A 19327-nucleotide genomic window follows, 5' to 3' on the forward strand; every position below is an offset into this window, starting at 1 on the left:
TACATTCCTTCCATTCATATGGTATCATTCCTGAGCTGAGACTCAAGTTATACAAACATGTAAAAGGCATAGCCAATTTGGCTGAACATTCCGTTAGCAAATGGGCTGATATTCCACCTGTCCCTATAGACAAATGCTTATCCAGGTTATGCAACAGCTCTTCAACTTCATTTTCATTAATCTCTAACTCTTTATCCAACGTAGCAGTAGCACCATGCTACATACACCTGGTTGATATATCGTAGCAAAGTGAGCACTCATTAACTGAACAATCTCCTTAGCTTCTGACATCCTGTACCATCTGCATTCAATAAAGTTATTCTTCCACATTCATTCTTTCTTTTGCTTGTGGCATAACAATAAAATTCTTTTGGAGTGCCTTTAACTTGCATGGCCAATTTCTTTTCATACTCCATTTTAGCTTTTCTCACAATACTCGTTACTTTTCTGGCCTGAGCTTTATATATTTCATACCTCCTCTCACTCTTATTCTCACTATATTCTTTCCATCATCTTCTTCTTGTGGATCTCTTGCTTAATAAGGTGGCACATCAATTTCGCTCCCAACCTATTTATTCTTCGAACACTAGGGATACATTGAGATACCGCCTCATTCAAGCACTTTTTCAAAGATTCCCATGCGCTGATGACATTTTTTTCCTTCAGTAACTGATACCATGGGACCAAAGATAGTATTCTTCTAAGTTGATCATAATTTTCAGCTTTGTAGTTCAGCATAGCCTGTTTTAATCAGAGCTTATCATGGTCATACATAATTTGGAAGAAATAAATACTTCAAAATGAATCCACTGGTTTCTGAATACTTTCATATAACCCTTTCATCTGTTGAAAATAGCTACCTGTAACCATGTTTACTTAGCCATATTTTCCCCTCTCCTCTCTCTATTTTCTTTTGCTCATGCGTCCACCAGCTTCAAACTTGCTGTCATTCTTCCAATTGCACTACAGAGGCACTTGTGTTTGTTTACTGATTTCGGTGTGTTTACTTATTTAAAATTTAGATATTTAAAATTCCTGCATCTGTTTAAAATTCATATAGGTTAGTATATGAGTTATTGGCAGAAAGTGTAGCTCAGTCTTTAACTATGTATACTGTTAAGTCCACCTGTCTTTGCTGCCATTATGTTGCTGAAGTTATCAAAACATTATAACAAACTAAAGGTACAAATTATTTTAACAACAGTGTTCTACAAATTGAATTTCTTAACATCAGTTATTTATGAAGACAGAGACAAGTGACTTTAATTATAACATTAAATTAAATTCCACAACAAAGTGTTATATTATGGTAAATGGTGGTATGGAGAAAATGTCACATTTTTATTAAAACTTATTTCTTTCCAGTTCTTTTTATTAAGATTGCTTAATGCATAAGTCACCTAATTTAAAAAAAAAAAAAAAGAGTAGAAATCTGAATGAAACTCATCAGATAATCCACATCTGCTTACATGTCCTTTATGGAAGGGTTGGGGGTGACATGGCACAAAGATCAGCTCAGGCTTGTCTTCATTCCAAGAGATAGTAAGGCTGGCTGAGGATAGAACAAAATTGGGGAAGGAATCCATGGAACACTGAACCAGTCCTGAAGAGATGAGAATGAAGATGATAAGATGATTACTAGTTGTGGTGGTGTTGGAGGTGGGCGGTAGATGGCGTTGATTCGTAGTAAAGGTAAGGTGTAGAGACAGTTGAAGATGTCCTCCCGCGATGAGTCTTCGGACTCCTTGGAGGTATCAGGAATAATAATAATAATAATAAATAAGCTGCAAGACAGATTTCAGAAATTTGAGAGAGTTGGTGACCAGCAACAGTTGAAGATATCTGGACCGGTATAAATTTAGAAAGGAACAACAATGATGTGATTATTCATTTAAGCCTATATTTTATTATTAAGACAGCCCATGAACTTTTAGATTGCATCATCTAATAAATTGAAAGGAACAGAAATCATACTTCTAGTAGAAAAAGTTACAGTACTTAGAAAAAATTCTTATCTTTTTCTGGAAACATATCAATTATGTACTTAATATAGCATGGAACAGCAAAATAATGTAAATTGTTGGTTTTAAAAAACAAATTAGAGAAAGTTGAAACTAATAAGTTTTCAAAATTTATTAGTTTAAAAACAACTTAATGGAGACTATTCGGGATTGCAGTCGGTTGTCTCATTTCTTTCCTGTTTTTAGTTTACTGTTACAATGCTGTTCTTCATACCAAATTTGTTGCAGCAGTTTTTTTAATTTGGTAAATGTTATCTGAAAACTTGTAGCGGATTTATTTAGGGTTAACATAGTGTGACAAAAAAAAAAAATGATGAGTTTGTTTTAACTAGTCATACTAGTTAAAACAAACCTCCCTGTACTTGTTTCATGCTATCATAACTGCTTAGATTGATTAAATTAACACAGGTTACTTATATATTTATCACCTTCTTAGCTCACATTAACATCATTAAATTACATAAATCTTTATTCAGCAGATGGTCCAGAACATATGCTACTACTATCTTTCATAATTTTCGGTGACTGAATTTCTTCAAAAGTTTTAGCTGTTCCTTTATGAAATTGTAAAAGTCCGTACAAGAAATGTTCTTCAAAATGTGTTTCTGTTAGTAGTATTGCCTGAACAACTTCAGCGGACAACTGGTTCCTTTCATTTGTTAAAGTCTCATAGCTCTGCAAAAGTCTAGGCCCTGTATTCTAGGAAAGTATCATTGAAATTGTTGACAGTTTCTGTAAATTCAACTCCGATGACATTATTAGTTGGTTTTTTGAGGTCCAGAACAGCAGAAGTTTAAAGGAAAAAAAAAAGCTCTTTTCCATTGAGCATTTCTATCAGGGCAATCAGTGCTTGTGCAACTTAATTGCTACATTCCTCTTGTTCAGTCCTTTTGATAGTGTACCAACATTTTAAGTTGGCTGTGAATGAAATGCTTTATTATTTAACTTGATCCACCAATATCTCAGATATTTCTCCTATGAGATTTTTGAATTACAAGAATTTCACCTGTATTCCATTTGTAGTATAAAGTACCTTGAACAAGACAAGGGACTGTGGATTACCAGGAATAATATCCCTCAAAAGTTTGGAGCTTTTATCTTGTGATAGAAAATGACTTGAGATCATCAAGCATTCCGATCATTCTTTCCTCAGCAGGTAGTAAGGAAAGCCATCACATCTTCACATGTCCTAAAACTTGCTTTTATTTTACATCATCATCAACATTTCATTGCCTCAACTCATTGTGAGAACATGAAAATGTTGACACTGTTAATAATTGATTTCACATCAGCTGGTAACATATCTCTGCTTGTTTGCAAAGTATTATGCATGATATTTGTAGCACAGCTTACTCCTGAGATGTTCATTTTCATGTTCTTGCTTAATGCATGAAAGACATTGTTGCCTTTTCTTGAAATGCCATTGAAATTGGTATTGCATTGTCACCACTAAATGCTATTATCTTGTAAATTAATTTACGTTTCTCCAACATGGACAGAATGCGATCCACTAACATCTCAGATATTTCTCATACGAGGTTTGGAATTACTAGAATTTCATTTGTATTCCTTTCATAGTATAAAGTATCTCAGAATTGGGACTAACTTCAAGCTTGATGATTTGATGAATCTACCATAACAGATACATATACAGGGTGGTTCAAAATTCCACGTACAAACTTTGATGGGAGGTAGAGAACATCAAAATCAACCATATTCACATAGGAAAGCATGACCGGAAACGCCACCAGAAGGTACTAGCAGGGACACAAAGATACAGAAATAACACAAGGCAGTAAGTAGTGTAAAAAAAACTTTATTAGGCATAACTGAACAGTCAGTAGTAGTTGGATACATAATATAGTTTCACATCAGGTGCTCCAAATTACGACCAATGACGTTGAAAGCTTGACTGAGGAATCCCCAATTGCTCACCTGGAACTCTGGCAAACAGCACTCCAGGTGAGCACTCTATCACTTTTGGGTGGCTTTTCTATGTGAATATGATTGATTTTGATGTTCTTTACTTCCCCCTCAAAGTTTGTACGTGGAATTTTGGACCACCCTGTATAGTCTCACACTTCGTGAACTACAAAGGGAGCCAGTACATTCACAGTACTTTCACATTTTAGTCTTGTATGTGTGAATCATTTTAAGAATGTTTTGTATGATGGTAGATGTGTGTGTGTGCAATCCACTGTTATAAATGAATGGCTATGCATGATACTATAATTTATCCATATTTATTTGTAGGCCTATCTTGAAACTTACTTCATTTAATTCAGTAATCACATGTTTTAGTTTTTTGGCGATGTTGCTATTAATATATCATCAGGCAAATCATAGATTGCTTAAGTATTCTCCAATATTTATCCAGAAAGATATCGAAGAATATTAAATAACCTTCACACCATAAAGGCTTCTGGTCTTGATGGTATTTCCCATTTGTACTCAATAGATATTCTCTTGGAGAGAACATTATTGTTATTACCAGTTACTCTCTCAAGCTCCAACCACAGTTTTCAGTTCAAAGATTCAGATTGGGACTACTGGATGGCCAATCACATTTGTCTCCAGCCACTGTTGTGTGGTCCTCGCCTTGTGTGTATGGGCCGAGTCTTGTTAGAAGGTCCACTGCCTACTGTGAAACAAAGATCAGGTGCTCCAAATTACGACCAATGACGTCGAAAGCTTGAATGAGGAATCCCCAATTGCTCACCTGGAGCTCTGGCAAACAGCACTCCAGGTTAGCGCTCTATCACTTTTGGGTGGCTTTTCCGGTCATGCTTTTCTATGTGAATATGGTTGATTTTGATGTTCTTTACTTCCCCCCTCAAAGTTTGTACGTGGAATTTTGGACCACCCTGTATAGTCTCACACTTTGTGAACTACAAAGGGAGCCAGTACATTCACATTTTAGTCTTGTATGTGTGAATCATTTTAAGAATGTTTTGTGTGATGGTAGATGTGTGTGTGTGTGTGCAATCCACTGTTATAAATGAATATTAAATAACCTTCACACCATAAAGGCTTCTGGTCCTGATGGTATTTCCCATTTGTACTCAATAGATATTCTCTTGGAGAGAACATTATTGTTATTACCAGTTACTCTCTCAAGCTCCAACCACAGTTTTCAGTTCAAAGATTCAGATTGGGACTACTGGATGGCCAATCACATTTGTCTCCAGCCACTGTTGTGTGGTCCTCGCCTTGTGTGTATGGGCCGAGTCTTGTTAGAAGGTCCACTGCCTACTGTGAAACAAAGATCAGGTGCTCCAAATTACGACCAATGACGTCGAAAGCTTGAATGAGGAATCCCCAATTGCTCACCTGGAGCTCTGGCAAACAGCACTCCAGGTTAGCGCTCTATCACTTTTGGGTGGCTTTTCCGGTCATGCTTTTCTATGTGAATATGGTTGATTTTGATGTTCTTTACTTCCCCCCTCAAAGTTTGTACGTGGAATTTTGGACCACCCTGTATAGTCTCACACTTCGTGAACTACAAAGGGAGCCAGTACATTCACATTTTAGTCTTGTATGTGTGAATCATTTTAAGAATGTTTTGTGTGATGGTAGATGTGTGTGTGTGTGTGTGCAATCCACTGTTATAAATGAATGGCTATGCATGATACTATAATTTATCCATATTTATTTGTAGGCCTATCTTGAAACTTACTTCATTTAATTCAGTAATCACATGTTTTAGTTTTTTGGCGATGTTGCTATTAATATATCATCAGGCAAATCATAGATTGCTTAAGTATTCTCCAATATTTATCCAGAAAGATATCGAAGAATATTAAATAACCTTCACACCATAAAGGCTTCTGGTCCTGATGGTATTTCCCATTTGTACTCAATAGATATTCTCTTGGAGAGAACATTATTGTTATTACCGGTTACTCTCTCAAGCTCCAACCACAGTTTTCAGTTCAAAGATTCAGATTGGGACTTCTGGATGGCCAATCACATTTGTCTCCAGCCACTGTTGTGTGGTCCTCGCCTTGTGTCTATGGGCCGAGTCTTGTTAGAAGGTCCACTGCCTACTGTGAAACAAAGTCAGGTGCTCCAAATTACGACCAATGACGTCGAAAGCTTGAATGAGGAATCCCCAATTGCTCACCTGGAGCTCTGGCAAACAGCACTCCAGGTGAGCGCTCTATCACTTTTGGGTGGCTTTTCCGGTCATGCTTTTCTATGTGAATATGGTTGATTTTGATGTTCTTTACTTCCCCCCTCAAAGTTTGTACGTGGAATTTTGGACCACCCTGTATAGTCTCACACTTCGTGAACTACAAAGGGAGCCAGTACATTCACATTTTAGTCTTGTATGTGTGAATCATTTTAAGAATGTTTTGTGTGATGGTAGATGTGTGTGTGTGTGTGCAATCCACTGTTATAAATGAATGGCTATGCATGATACTATAATTTATCCATATTTATTTGTAGGCCTATCTTGAAACTTACTTCATTTAATTCAGTAATCACATGTTTTAGTTTTTTGGTGATGTTGCTATTAATATATCATCAGGCAAATCATAGATTGCTTAAGTATTCTCCAATATTTATCCAGAAAGATATCGAAGAATATTAAATAACCTTCACACCATAAAGGCTTCTGGTCCTGATGGTATTTCCCATTTGTACTCAATAGATATTCTCTTGGAGAGAACATTATTGTTATTACCGGTTACTCTCTCAAGCTCCAACCACAGTTTTCAGTTCAAAGATTCAGATTGGGACTTCTGGATGGCCAATCACATTTGTCTCCAGCCACTGTTGTGTGGTCCTCGCCTTGTGTCTATGGGCCGAGTCTTGTTAGAAGGTCCACTGCCTACTGTGAAACAAAGTCCAGAAGTCTTGTGATATGACTTCTGTTGTTCAGAAGTCATATCACAAGTTCCAGTACAGTGTCTTGATACACTTTGGCAGTGTTTTGATGCCTTTCGCACAGAAATGCAACTTGGATATCCCCCCCCCAGCAAACCATCATTGGCATGGAGTGATAACTTCTCTTATTCCTGGGTGCTGTTGCATGTGCTGTGTCCACCTTCTGTTGCATAATGTTGGCTGCACATAGCACCACTAATGGAACCAGGCTCGTGCAATTCTGTGGGCAGTGTTAGGGTGTGTGGAAGTTGTAACTATTTATGGCAAGACTGTGTAATTGGCAGATGTCCTCTCTTCAGATTTTTCTGCTAGTGCAGATGTTCCTCAGGACAATGTTATCACCCACCTCTTCATTATATTCATGAACAACTTTCTCATTCAGGATTTTGCCACTGTTAGCACTCTCCATTCTTTCTACTCATACAACAAACCTTGTAGTGAAACATTCCATGCTTCAATATCTTCTACATCCAGTGCTATAAACACTGATCTCTGTATTATTACTTTTAAGATGATGATCATGATGATAACCTAATAACCTTCAGTGCTTCCAAAACACTTTTTTTTTTTTTTGTAGGAAAAAAAAAAAAAACGTTAGTTCTGTTAGTGTGTTCTCCTGTTAGTTAATAATCAGAACAACAGTTAAAAACAGATCTTTTCTTGCACTAACAGCTTTTCCTGGCATAAACACATCACTTTTATAGCATCCTTAGTCTCCCTAAAATTAGCCATCCTGTTTCACATAACATGTTACTATTCACCTGTCCAACTTTTAACTTGTCATATCAGAAATCTGTCTAAATATAGTATACTGCTGTTGCATTTGGGGTGATGTACCAAATATATTTAAAAATTCTTGATGTCTATCAAAAAAGAGCAGTTCAGCTAATTGATGATTCTCTCTCTCTGACTCTTCAGCCACTATCTCATAGACTGTTTGTCTTGAGTTTCAGAAGAACTGTATATTGTTCTCTACACCTCTGCTAAACTTAAAATAAGAGTAGCAGTTTTCAGCACCTATTTACTGTTCAACTGCTAGTCCACCAAATGCGCTGTTCCCAGCTCTCTTTCTCTGAATAGCATTCTCCATGAAATATTCCCCATTATCCACCTCTTAAAAAACAGATTTCCCTCTCAATATTTTTTCCACAAACAGTTAATTTGCCATTGATTCTATCATGGTTTTTTTTAATAAGCCTTAAACATCAAAAGCAACTGTTAAGTTTTTCTAACCTTCCATAGCATTTATCTAAAGATGAGTGATATGAGTTCTTGTTCTTGTTCAAATTCATACTGGCAGTTGTATTTATTCAAGAGGTTCCCAGGTAGTAGAGAATGTTAATGGAATACAGTAGTACTTTAGAAAGAATTGATGTGAGAGCTTTGGATGGTAATGATTTATTGCCCTTCTTAAGAACTATTGGGGTGAATTAAATGCTGTATGATAAATACTAGTGGAATAGGATATAAAAAGGTAATAGCATAAAACAGGATTCAACTCTGGAGTACAAAATAATTGGTACTGTATAGTACAAAAGTATACAACAGACAAGAGTATACAAAAGAGTATGCAGGTAACTTACATCTCTATAAATGTTAGGAGGATCAGAAACAAAGGAGTTAAGTTTGTTGCCTTGGTTAATATATTTGAACCTCATATTGTAGGCATTAGTGAGACCTGGCTATCAGAAGTAGACATACTAACCAGTATCGAATACAAAGGGTATAATATTTTTAGAAAGGATAGGAGAGGAGGCAGTATGCTGCTAATGAAATCAGATGATTTGAATCCACTTAGAGTTGAGACCTATGACTGCAATACTAGTAACAATTTTTCATGTGGCTGAGTTTGAAGCCATCTGGTTTGAGTGATATGAGTAGAGTCTAACAAGATCAAATACACAGTGAAGTGTTGTTACAGACCTAGTGGATGATTTGCTAGTGATGAAGAAATGCATCACCAAATAAAGATGATGGATGTGAAAAGAGTAATCATAATGGGGTTTAATTATCTGAACATTGGATAGCTGTGAAATTGAACGAGAAGAAAGAAACTGAATTTATTGAGCTGTTGTAAGCCAAATTTCACATGCTGCTTGAGAAATTTGTCTTGCAACAGCTCAATAAATTCAGTGAGGTTGACAGAAGGAACTTGTGGTCAGAGTGTTAAATCTGATTATAGTGTCAGAGGAGTTTGTCTTCTTCCAATTGGTGACAGTGATCAATTATGCAGTACCCCCTTGGGAAGTGGCTAAGTTCATAAATGTTCAGTTCAAGAAAAGGTTACTTGCTGAACTACAAAGCAGAAAATTATGACCACCTGAGGAGTATGTTGGGTTCTGTGCCATGAGTAAATTGTTTAGATGGGAAGGATATCGACAGTGCATGGGAAGTGTTTAAAAAATACTTAAATGATGTGATAACAGAATATGTCTATAGTGTTCAAAGAATAAATAGGAGTGAAATGGATGTGTAATCTAATTAAGCAAGAGATTCATAAGAAAAAGATGACGTAGAAAGAATACCATGTGTATAAGGATGATGTCAGTTATAATAATTATAAGCAGTGAGCCAGAAGAGTCACAAGCTTTGTATGGAAAGCTAGGTCTGGGTATGAAAAGAAACTGGGCTCTGCAAGTTTAAAGACAACCCAAAAGAATTTTATCATTATGCTACAAGTAAAAGACAGAATGAATTTGAAAGAATTTGGTATGTTGGTGACTGATGCAGAAGTGATTTCTTAACTAATGTAGCCATTTTGCTACTCAAAGCTATCAGTCTGGTATATTCAACATTGAACTCACCACTACCTCTTCACTGGATGAGGAAACTCGTGTATGAGGAGGAAGTACTAGAGCTGCTCCACAAACTGAATAAGAATTCTGCAATAGGAACGGATGGGATATCAGCACGGACACTAAAAGAGTGTTCAGCTGAACTGGCTATTCCTTCGAGGCTATATAATTTGAGTTCTCAGAACAGGGAAGATTCTACAGGAGTTGAAAGAATGTATGGTAATTCCATTGCATAAGGGTGGTTCAAAGACTGATGTTCAACTATCAGTCACTCAGTATCACATGAGTGATGGTGAAAATTTTAGAAAAGTTGGTTAGGTTTGCATTCAGAAATGGGTTGACAGAGAACCTTTACTTTGCAATGTGAGCAAGTTGTTTTAGCAAATTGCTCACATTCTATAATAATGTTACCACTGAGTTAGACAAGAAAAATGGATACACCATTTTTATTATAATGATAATTTTGGATTTTGCTAGGCTTTTGACAATACGTCATGGAAGACTGTTCCATAAATTGGAGAATATGGGATTGAATTCTAAACCATTGGCATGGATAAGAGGATGGCTGACTGACAGATATCAAAAAGTCATACATGGGGAGTGTGAATATGCAAGATTCAAGGTAACCAGTGGTGTGCCTCTAGGATCAGTCCTTGGTCCATTGTTATTCATTCTGTACATTAATGACTTTGGGAAGGATTTGACATTCAACATACAGCTATTTGCTGATGATGCAAAGATAGTAGGGTAATCAGGAGTGCTGCTGATATTGCAGTGCTTGCAGAATGATTTGAATAGGCTGGAATTGTGAAAATGGTTGTAATTTAAATGTTAATAAATATTAGGTCATGCACTTTGCTGTGATTAGATATCCAATGTCGTATTATATTGGTGGGATTATCCTAGAAGAAACTGATGAAGCTAGATCTTGGAGTTTTAGTAGACAGGAAGTTGAAGTTTAAGGGTCATATAGCAAAAATTATAAAAACAACTCAAAGAATAATTGCAATGCTGAAACTAACCTTGACAGGTAAAGATGAAGTATTTTGTCTCTTTACAAGGTCTTGATAAGACTTGAGCTATTGCACACAGGTCTGGTTTCCGTGGTGATTCTGATACAGTGGAGAGAGTGCAAAGGAGGGTGCCAAAAATGATATCAGGATGGTGGAATACTGATTATAAACAGATTGAGAATTTGTAGACTGCAGCCACTAACAAACAGGAGAAAGAGGGGTGATATGATCGAGAGTTACAAACTTCTGAAAAGATCATACAGAATTTCAGTAAATGGAATTTTTCATTTTATGGAGGGTGGTGAAAGGATGCGAGGGCATCCTCGAAAGTTGAAAATAAAGGCCCCCCTCAACGAGTTCCTGAATTCCTGGAGCGTCCTCTTAATAATAATAATAATAGTATACTAATGATAGTGGACAGGCTTAACTATAGCTTTGCAGGTGTAAAGTTGAACAAAAAAATTACACGATAACCACAATAATTAACTTTAATGAAATGAAAGTTCATATATTTCATACTGAAAATAACAGTACATCATCAGTGTGTAGAATATGAGCAAATCAAAGAAACAAGAATACAAGGTACATTCAACAATTGGTTTACCAATTAAAATTTAACGGCCACTAGAAATTAATATATTAATAAATAGTACTATTTAAACTATTTTTGATGGTTACATAAAATGAGAATTTCCCAAACTTTTGGACAAATCATCAGTGTGTAGAATATGAGCAAATCAAAGAAACGAGAATACAAGGTACATTCAACAATTGGTTTACCAATTAAAATTTAACGGCCACTAGAAATTAATATATTAATAAATAATACTATTTAAACTATTTTTGATGGTTACATAAAATGAGAATTTCCCAAACTTTTGGAAGAGAGAGACAATCATTCCCATTCAGAATTGGCTGATGTAAAAGGCTTTGCAATTTCTTTTGAAAAGGTAGTTCATATTTAAAACTGCTTCTATGGAGAAGACGAGCTTCATCCCACCGGATAGTGTCAATACTATGTTGTACCATGCAAAACTTTTGAGGTTTCATGTACTGAATATAATATTGATGTTCATGTATTATATTTGTGGGATTATTGATGTATTATTGATGTTTTTTCGACAGAATGGCCTGTCTGCCCACAAGTATGTCGCATTACATTTACAAGGTATCTGGTAAATGCCAACTAATGATAGAGGTGACAGTTTGTCTTTTGTTGATGGCAACAGATAAGAAATGAGGAGAGCTTCAATATGCAGAAGCAAAGTGATTATGGTGTCTTTATTTTTTTAAGGCCTTAATCAAGCTTTATATGAACTACTCTGCACAGATCCAGATACCAGATTTTCTTTTTTTGGGGGTGCGGCAAATTTGAGGATATCTTAGAGAGGATCCAGAGAAGATTTATCAAGTCAGTGTCGAGTCTTGAATGTGGAATATGAAAGATTGAGGAATGCAGTTTGCAGAGCCTTAAGAATAGGTGCAGAAGAGATAAGAGTGAAGCATATAAGTTGGTAAGGGGCTGTTATCAGATTAATGTGGAGGAAATTTTCATAGAGTAGAAGGAAATAAGGGTAGAGTGAGAGATCATCCCTGTAAACTGTATAAAGAGGGGTGTGGGGGGGTGCAGGTTCTTTGTTTGGAGAGTGGCTGTTGAGTGGAATTCAGTGCTTAGCAGGGTGATGAGTGCAGAAACTGTGAATGGGTTAAGGCACAGTTTTTGTGTGTGGCCCTTCCAAGATGAGGAGGCTTTCTACTCTGTCAGGGTTTGATATTAATAATAATACATAATACTTTCATACATATTTTTGATATGTAATAAATTTAGTTTAATCCTTTATCCAAGTGTGAGCAAACAAAGTTTATGCCTGAAAGTATCTTCAGGATTGGGGTAAGGTGGTACAACACCAGGGCGACTCCTTGCAAAGGTGGAGCAAGCTACCAATACTCCTATCTCAGTATCTCCCATAATGCAAAACACATCTCTTTGTGGGTATGTCTAATGTTATGCATTAAGGGAAGGGCTCCACCTTTGCAAGGAGTCGGCCTGGTGTTGTACCACCTTACCCCAGTCCTGAAGATACTTTCAGGCACAAACTTTGTTTGCTCACACTTGGATAAAGAATTAAACTAAATTTATTATATTCTAACCAAGTGAAAAATAAACTTTCAAAATCTTCCTCTAAATCCAGAGTAATTTATTAAAAAGGTGGCACACCAATTGGCAACTCCTATAGGCAGAGATGACCTTGCTAATGCTTCTGACTGGTATCTCCACTTGGGCCTGGCTCCCACTGAAGAGATCTCAATAAAGGTCAAACTAGTCTGGGTAGTGGCCCTTCCCTTAATGCATAACATTAGACATATCTGCAAGGAGATGTGTTTTGCATTATGGGAGATACTGAGATAGGAGTGTTGGTAGCTTGCTCCACCTTTGCAAGGAGTCAACCTGGTGTTGTACCACCTTACCCCAGTCCTGAAGATACTTTCAGGTGCAAACTTTGTTTGCTCACACTTGGATAAAGGATTAAACTAAATTTATTATATTCTAACCAAGTGAAAAATAAACTTTCAATATTTTTGATATGATACTAGATATTTAGCTGATTATTTTTCAATTTTTGTTTTAGTACAATTTTTAGTTTTTATTACCCCCCCTCCCATTTTTGTTTTAATTCAGTCTCATATTCTCTCCTTTGCTTATCTAGTTTGTTAATATTGTAACTCAGTTGAATTATATGAAAAATATTGTTTATTTTGACCCTTAGAATAGCCCCGATTAGAAAATTGTCACACTCTGCTCTTCTGAATATTCCAGTGATTCTTGTGTTATTGATTATGATATATGGTTTATTTAGTTGAATGTATCTATTAGGAGGTTTTCCATATTTCTTTAGGCATATTCTTTCTCATAAACATAGTGCTGTTTATTAAATTTTCAGACATGGCAAATTAATCACTCTGTTAATATTTGTTTTTTCATTAAGGCACTGGTTTCCAGTAATTTATTTGTTTTTATTTTTTGCATTATTTCTTCCTTTCCAATTTTTGCATTATTCCCTTAATATGATCATCATCCATTTTCTCTGTTAATGTTTGTTTCTTCATGAAGGCACTGGTTTCCAATAATTCTTTTTTTATGTATTACAGAATTTGGTGGATAGGAGGAAAAATGATAGACACCTTCAAGTTAGTTATGGGATTCTACCAGATTAATACAGAAGGAATTATAAAAAGAGTGGATGTTAAGATGGGAAGAACAAGATGCCATCTCTGAAAGTTGTATAAAGATGTGGTGAAGAAGGCATATGAGGAGTATATTTTTTACATGGAGAGTTGTTGGTGAGTGAAATGCATTGCCACAGTGCATTGTGAGTGAAGGGAGTGTCAATAATTTCAAAGTTCATTATGATAGACATGTTGCTCGTTGAGCTCAGACTCCATAGAGATTAACAAAAGAATATTTTTCCATTTTTGCATTAATCTTCTAATAGGGTTATCTTTTTGTGGATTTTTTTTTAAATTTCCTTTTCTGCATCATCTGTGCATGTATGTATATTTATGTTATCTTGAACTGTTTTGCTTGTAATCTTAGCTATCATAACTTATTTTTTTATTAAAAGCTTTGTATTCAGTCAAATAAGTAATTTTTTTTCTCATAATGAATGTGTCCTTGGAGTTAGGATAGGAGTGAAATGACAACCCAAAAATGATTTTATTATGCAGCTAGTAAAAGAAAGCATGAATATGGGTGGCAGATGCAAAAGAGATTGTCCAAATATGCATGCAATGCATATTTGCATTCTTCCCCTTACCTGGATACAACTGGGGCTGTATCCAGATAAGAGAAGAATGACTAAGGAAGAACAACTTTGAGTGCTGATGGTAGTTAAGCGACAGAACTAACAAAGTAGTTGTTACTGAGTGACCACTTTGCAAGGGAATAGCATCCAAGTGAAGATTTTTCTGTGACTGGGGTGGGTGGGGGTGGAGATTGATGCGAGAATAAAGATTGATGAATTAGAGATACTTATGATGTTGCATAATCTCAGTGCAAATACAGCTGTGTAATTAGATGGGATATCAGTTTGTGTTTTATGCGAATGTGTAAGAGAACTAGCAGTGCCTCTGACTAGACTGTTTAATTCAGTTATACAATCACACATGCACCAGAGTAGAATAGTATTTATTATACAAATACTCCAACATATTGTAAGAGATCAGTGTGATTGAAAAATAATAGTAATTAATTTAAAGAAAAGAGCAGTACAGCGCATGTGTTAAAACAAAATCTCTTACATGCAGTCACATGCTTAAATTAAAAAATATTGGGTTAAAATTGATACGATTACTATACAACGTATTTAGTGCAGTTGATAAATTTCCCAAAATTTAGGGATGGTAAGGCATTCACATAGAAAATAGAAAACAATTTCTTGGAAAGAATCTCTTCATATACATATTGGAAGAGGTCATCTCACTGATCTGAACTGTGAACTCCAAAAAGAAATAAATAGAAGAGTTCAACTTGCCTGAAGTGCATTCAGAAAATTGAAAAGCATTTTTCAAAACAATGATGTCCCACTCTGTTTAAAAAAGAAGACATTTAATCAGTGTATACTTCCAGTCATCATGTATGGTTGTGAAACTTAGTCGCTAACAAAAGCACTGACAAATAAACTAGCAACAGCTCAAAGAAAAATGGAGAGGCAGATGCTTGGCATCACATTAAAAGATAAGAAGCGAAACACCTGGATAAGAAGCCAGACTCGTATCACTGACATCATTGTTCATCACAAGAGACTAAAATGGAAATACGGTGGACCACTATGCTAACGAACTGGATTCCAAAAGAAGGGAAACAAGGTCAAGAACTTCCTAAAAAAAAAAAAAAAAAAAGTCGAGTGATGAGTTGTCAAATTTTGTTGGGAAAAATTGGTCAACCATTGCCATGAACAGAGAAATGTGGAAGGAACTGGAGGAGGCCTTTGTCCAGCAGTGGACAGAAAATGGCTGAAAAGAAGGCAGTCATTATGATTAAGGCTTCACTTCTGTCTTTGATTAAATTTTCATATTTGTAAGTGGATTCATGTAAAAGTTTAGTCTTTGTCCATTGGATCTTGTAGCTTGTTTTCAGTTACATGTTGTGCGAGGTCAGATCTGTGTCGTTGTATAGACCAGGTGTGGTCTTAATGTTCAGAAATATGTTTGATCCGATCTTCATGTTTGTCTGTAATAGGACAGCTTTGTGAACAATGATGCTCCCTGGTCTATACTTAGTATAAACCAGGGAGCATCATTGGTGAAAGTTTGTCTTTTTGAGAGGGTAGCAGATTTTGAATTTGGTTGATGGGTTGAAGGGGGTGGCGAATTTGCATTTTTTTATAATCTTTGCCACCCATTCAGCAATGCCCTTGATGTAAGGTGTGGGAATCGTGTAGTTTCACTTCTCTTAGATGCTGTCTGGAAGTGATTGATTACTTGGGTTGTATCTATGGTTATGTAAAAATAATCATAATTTATAATTATGAATCTTTTTACAATTATTTCTCTGTTAGTATATTATTAGTTTTGGTTTCATAACATGTATACTGGTACTTGCGATGTGCCCATTATTGATATTATTATTATCAAAGTGAAATGTAAAGCATTTGAAAAATTGATGTACTTACTAGATTTTGGTAGTTGTTACTTTCAATTTTTTTATTGTAATTTAATATTGTTAAGTGATGAGGTATTTGTGGTGGTTTGTTTAGATACTCTACATTTTATTTATGCTAACGGAGACAATGTATCAGCCATTATACGTAACTTCTCGCTTTCCATTTACATGGAGTGTGCATGCTCACCAAGGAGTTTGATGGGTGATTGACAGCTGACAGAGAGCATTCGGTATTGGAGTAATGAGGAAAATAAGAGAGAGCTAATGGAAGTTAAGTTTTATTTCATAGTCAGGAGAATATTAATACAAGATTCTGAAAAGGAATCGTAGAAAAACTGGAGGAGTTGAGACTGTCAACAAGTACAGGTGGTTCTCTCCTTTATGAATTAATTGGTTCTTCCTGGCAACCATTTGTAAATTGGGAATTCATAAAGCATGAGTTTATTTGCCTTAGAAATAATGCTATAAGCAAAAGTTACCATGCATATCAGAATGTACCATGCAAGGTTCCCCAGAATATATGGAACACCCAAAATACACAAAAGTAATTGACCACTCAGGCCTATTGTGGATTGAAAGGGCAGACCTGCTTAAAAATTCTCAAGATTCTTGTCTAACCTTTCTATCTTCTCATTGGCCACTCATCTTCTTTGATAAAAAAAAAAAAAAAAAAAAAACGCAGAATTTTGCACAAGAATACAAGACATTAAACTGACATGATGGTGAGCTTTGACACTGCCTCCCACTTTACGAATATTTCTCATATATTGAAACAGTAGAAATTCTAGCCCAAGAATTTCCAGCAGGCATAGTGGACCTATTGACAATAACATCTGGTTACTTCTCTGGAAAGAACAACTATACCAACAAGTGGAAGGAACTGTAATGGCCTCACCATTGTCACCTAACCTAGCAAACTTTTATCTAGAGCATCTGGAAGAAAGAATCTATGCTCTCAACCTAAAACTGTTTATTTTGCTACAATACATAGATGACATATTTGCAGTTTGAAATTGCACAGAGCCTGAACTCCATTCATTACTGCAAAAAAATCAGTTTATCCCAAATTAAATTCACATTGTAAAAAGAATCATGAGGAATTTCCTTTCTGGACATACATATTCCATGGACCCCCAGATGGATCACTTTCTATGTCTATATACTGAAAACTTACCTTTATAGGATGCTATATCAGCTCACCATCTATCTGAACAGTACAGTATCATAAAATCCTTAACAACCAGCATACACAAAATTTGTTATTCTGCGGGATCACTCAAACAAGAATCGGAAACCATCAAACAGCTTTACTTAAATGGATACAACCCAATAACAACACGCAAAAAAGTAATTAACATCACTCTCAGACAGCATCCAAGAGAACAAGTATCTTTCATGAAGGTATGGGAGTACCATACCTTCATGTCCCATACATCTCTGAACAAGTGGCAATGATTACAAAAAAGTTTGAACTCATTTCCTTCAAACTCCTGAACTAAATTCACAATCTGTTACCATTCTTCAAAGAAACTTTCACCAATAATGCTACTTGGTGAAAGTTTCACCAAGTAGCATTATTGGTGAAATTTTGTGCAAGCCATTATACTACAGACAGACAAGATCAGTCACTAAACATATTTCTGAACATCCAGACCACATTTGGCTTATCAAACTGCACATATCTGACCTGGCGTAACATGGAATTGAAAATGCAAGTCATGGGATCCAATAGAAAACTACATGGGGGGTCCAAACCTTGATTGTAATGACTGCCTTACCATCCCTGAAGTTTGGGAAATTAGCTTCAATAGTATTAAATAGGTTGCATTGTAATTAATTTATTTTATCAGTTTCAGCCCAATAGTTTTAACTTACCAAACACATGACTGCATGTGTAAAGAGATTCTGGTTTAATGCTTGCTCTACTCAGTTGAAATTTCTTACTACTATTCTTTGCTAACACTAATGTCTTTGCTATGTAAGACAATATATTTGTAAAACAATTTTTTACTGTGTACATGTGTGATTTGTATAATTATCCAAACTTCACATCTCACTATACAAGAATATTAGTCTTGGCTCAGACAAATTTCCATGAGAGTGGAAGGAGGAAAAAATAATTCCCTTGCATAAAGGAGGCTCTAAGACTGCAGCAGCAAATTATAGACCAAGTATCTTTTACCATGAGTGGTGGTAAAATTGCTAGTATTAATTATTAGAAGGTTCTATATGTGTGTGTGTGTGTGTGTGTATTTTCCTTTCTTTTAAGCTTTTACAGGTTCTTTCCATAAGCCTATGTATTTCGTGTAATCACACTCACATGAAAACTAAGTTTTCTTTTTATATATGTTTTATTAACAAAGTTCATAAAGCAGTGGGAAGAGGCACTCCCAGTTGGACTATATATACTTCATATATTCTCTATTACAAAGAGAATATATGAAGGAGGTAAATGATTGTAAAGTAATACCAGGAAAAGCAGTGGCAGAGCAGCACTGGTTTCAACTTTACCAAGTGAAAATAAAAGGGATAAAATGGAAGCAAGCAAAAGGGATCATCAAAACAAGATAGTGGGAGCAGGGCAAAAACGATCTTAGAGAAGAGTTCATCAAAAAGGTACAAGCATTGCTTGCTGAAAATGGGAAAACAAAATGGAAAGTGTCCATAATATTTGGAAAGAGGTGTTGGGCCAAATAACAGGAAAGATTAAAGTGGTGGAGCAATGAGGTACAAAAGCGTATTAGGGTAAAGAAAATGGCCAAGCAGAGGTGGTACAGAGTAGGTAACGAAAATAGCAGACTAGAATATAGAGAAGTGAAGAAAAAGGAAAAGAGAGCAGTAGCAATATCTAAAGCAGAAGCCTATGCTAACCTGTATGAAAATCTGGATAATCAAGGTATCAAAAGGACCCTCAGGATAGCCAGACAAAAGAAGTGGAAAAGTAAA

At 35.8% G+C, this 19327-nt stretch overlaps 1 protein-coding gene across 4 annotated transcripts in view; it reads left to right on the forward strand.

Annotated features, from left to right (window-relative positions):
• LOC150104464 (serine/threonine-protein kinase Tao-like) overlaps window positions 1-19327 on the forward strand; it is a 713758-nt gene that overhangs the window by 22906 nt on the left and 671525 nt on the right. The window contains exon 2 of one of the 4 annotated variants that reach the window (XM_090395157.1): window positions 13870-14061. The exons of the other annotated variants lie outside the window; for them this stretch is intronic. The gene's annotated coding sequence lies outside the window, so the exon portion shown is untranslated. The remainder of the gene's footprint in view (window positions 1-13869; window positions 14062-19327) is intronic. 4 annotated transcript variants of the gene reach the window in all.

The sequence above is a fragment of the Typopeltis vanoorti genome, chromosome 7 (genome assembly GCF_054136105.1).
Source record: "Typopeltis vanoorti isolate ZY-2024b chromosome 7, IOZ_Tvanoo_1.0, whole genome shotgun sequence".
Classification (NCBI taxonomy): Eukaryota; Metazoa; Arthropoda; class Arachnida; order Uropygi; family Thelyphonidae; genus Typopeltis; species Typopeltis vanoorti.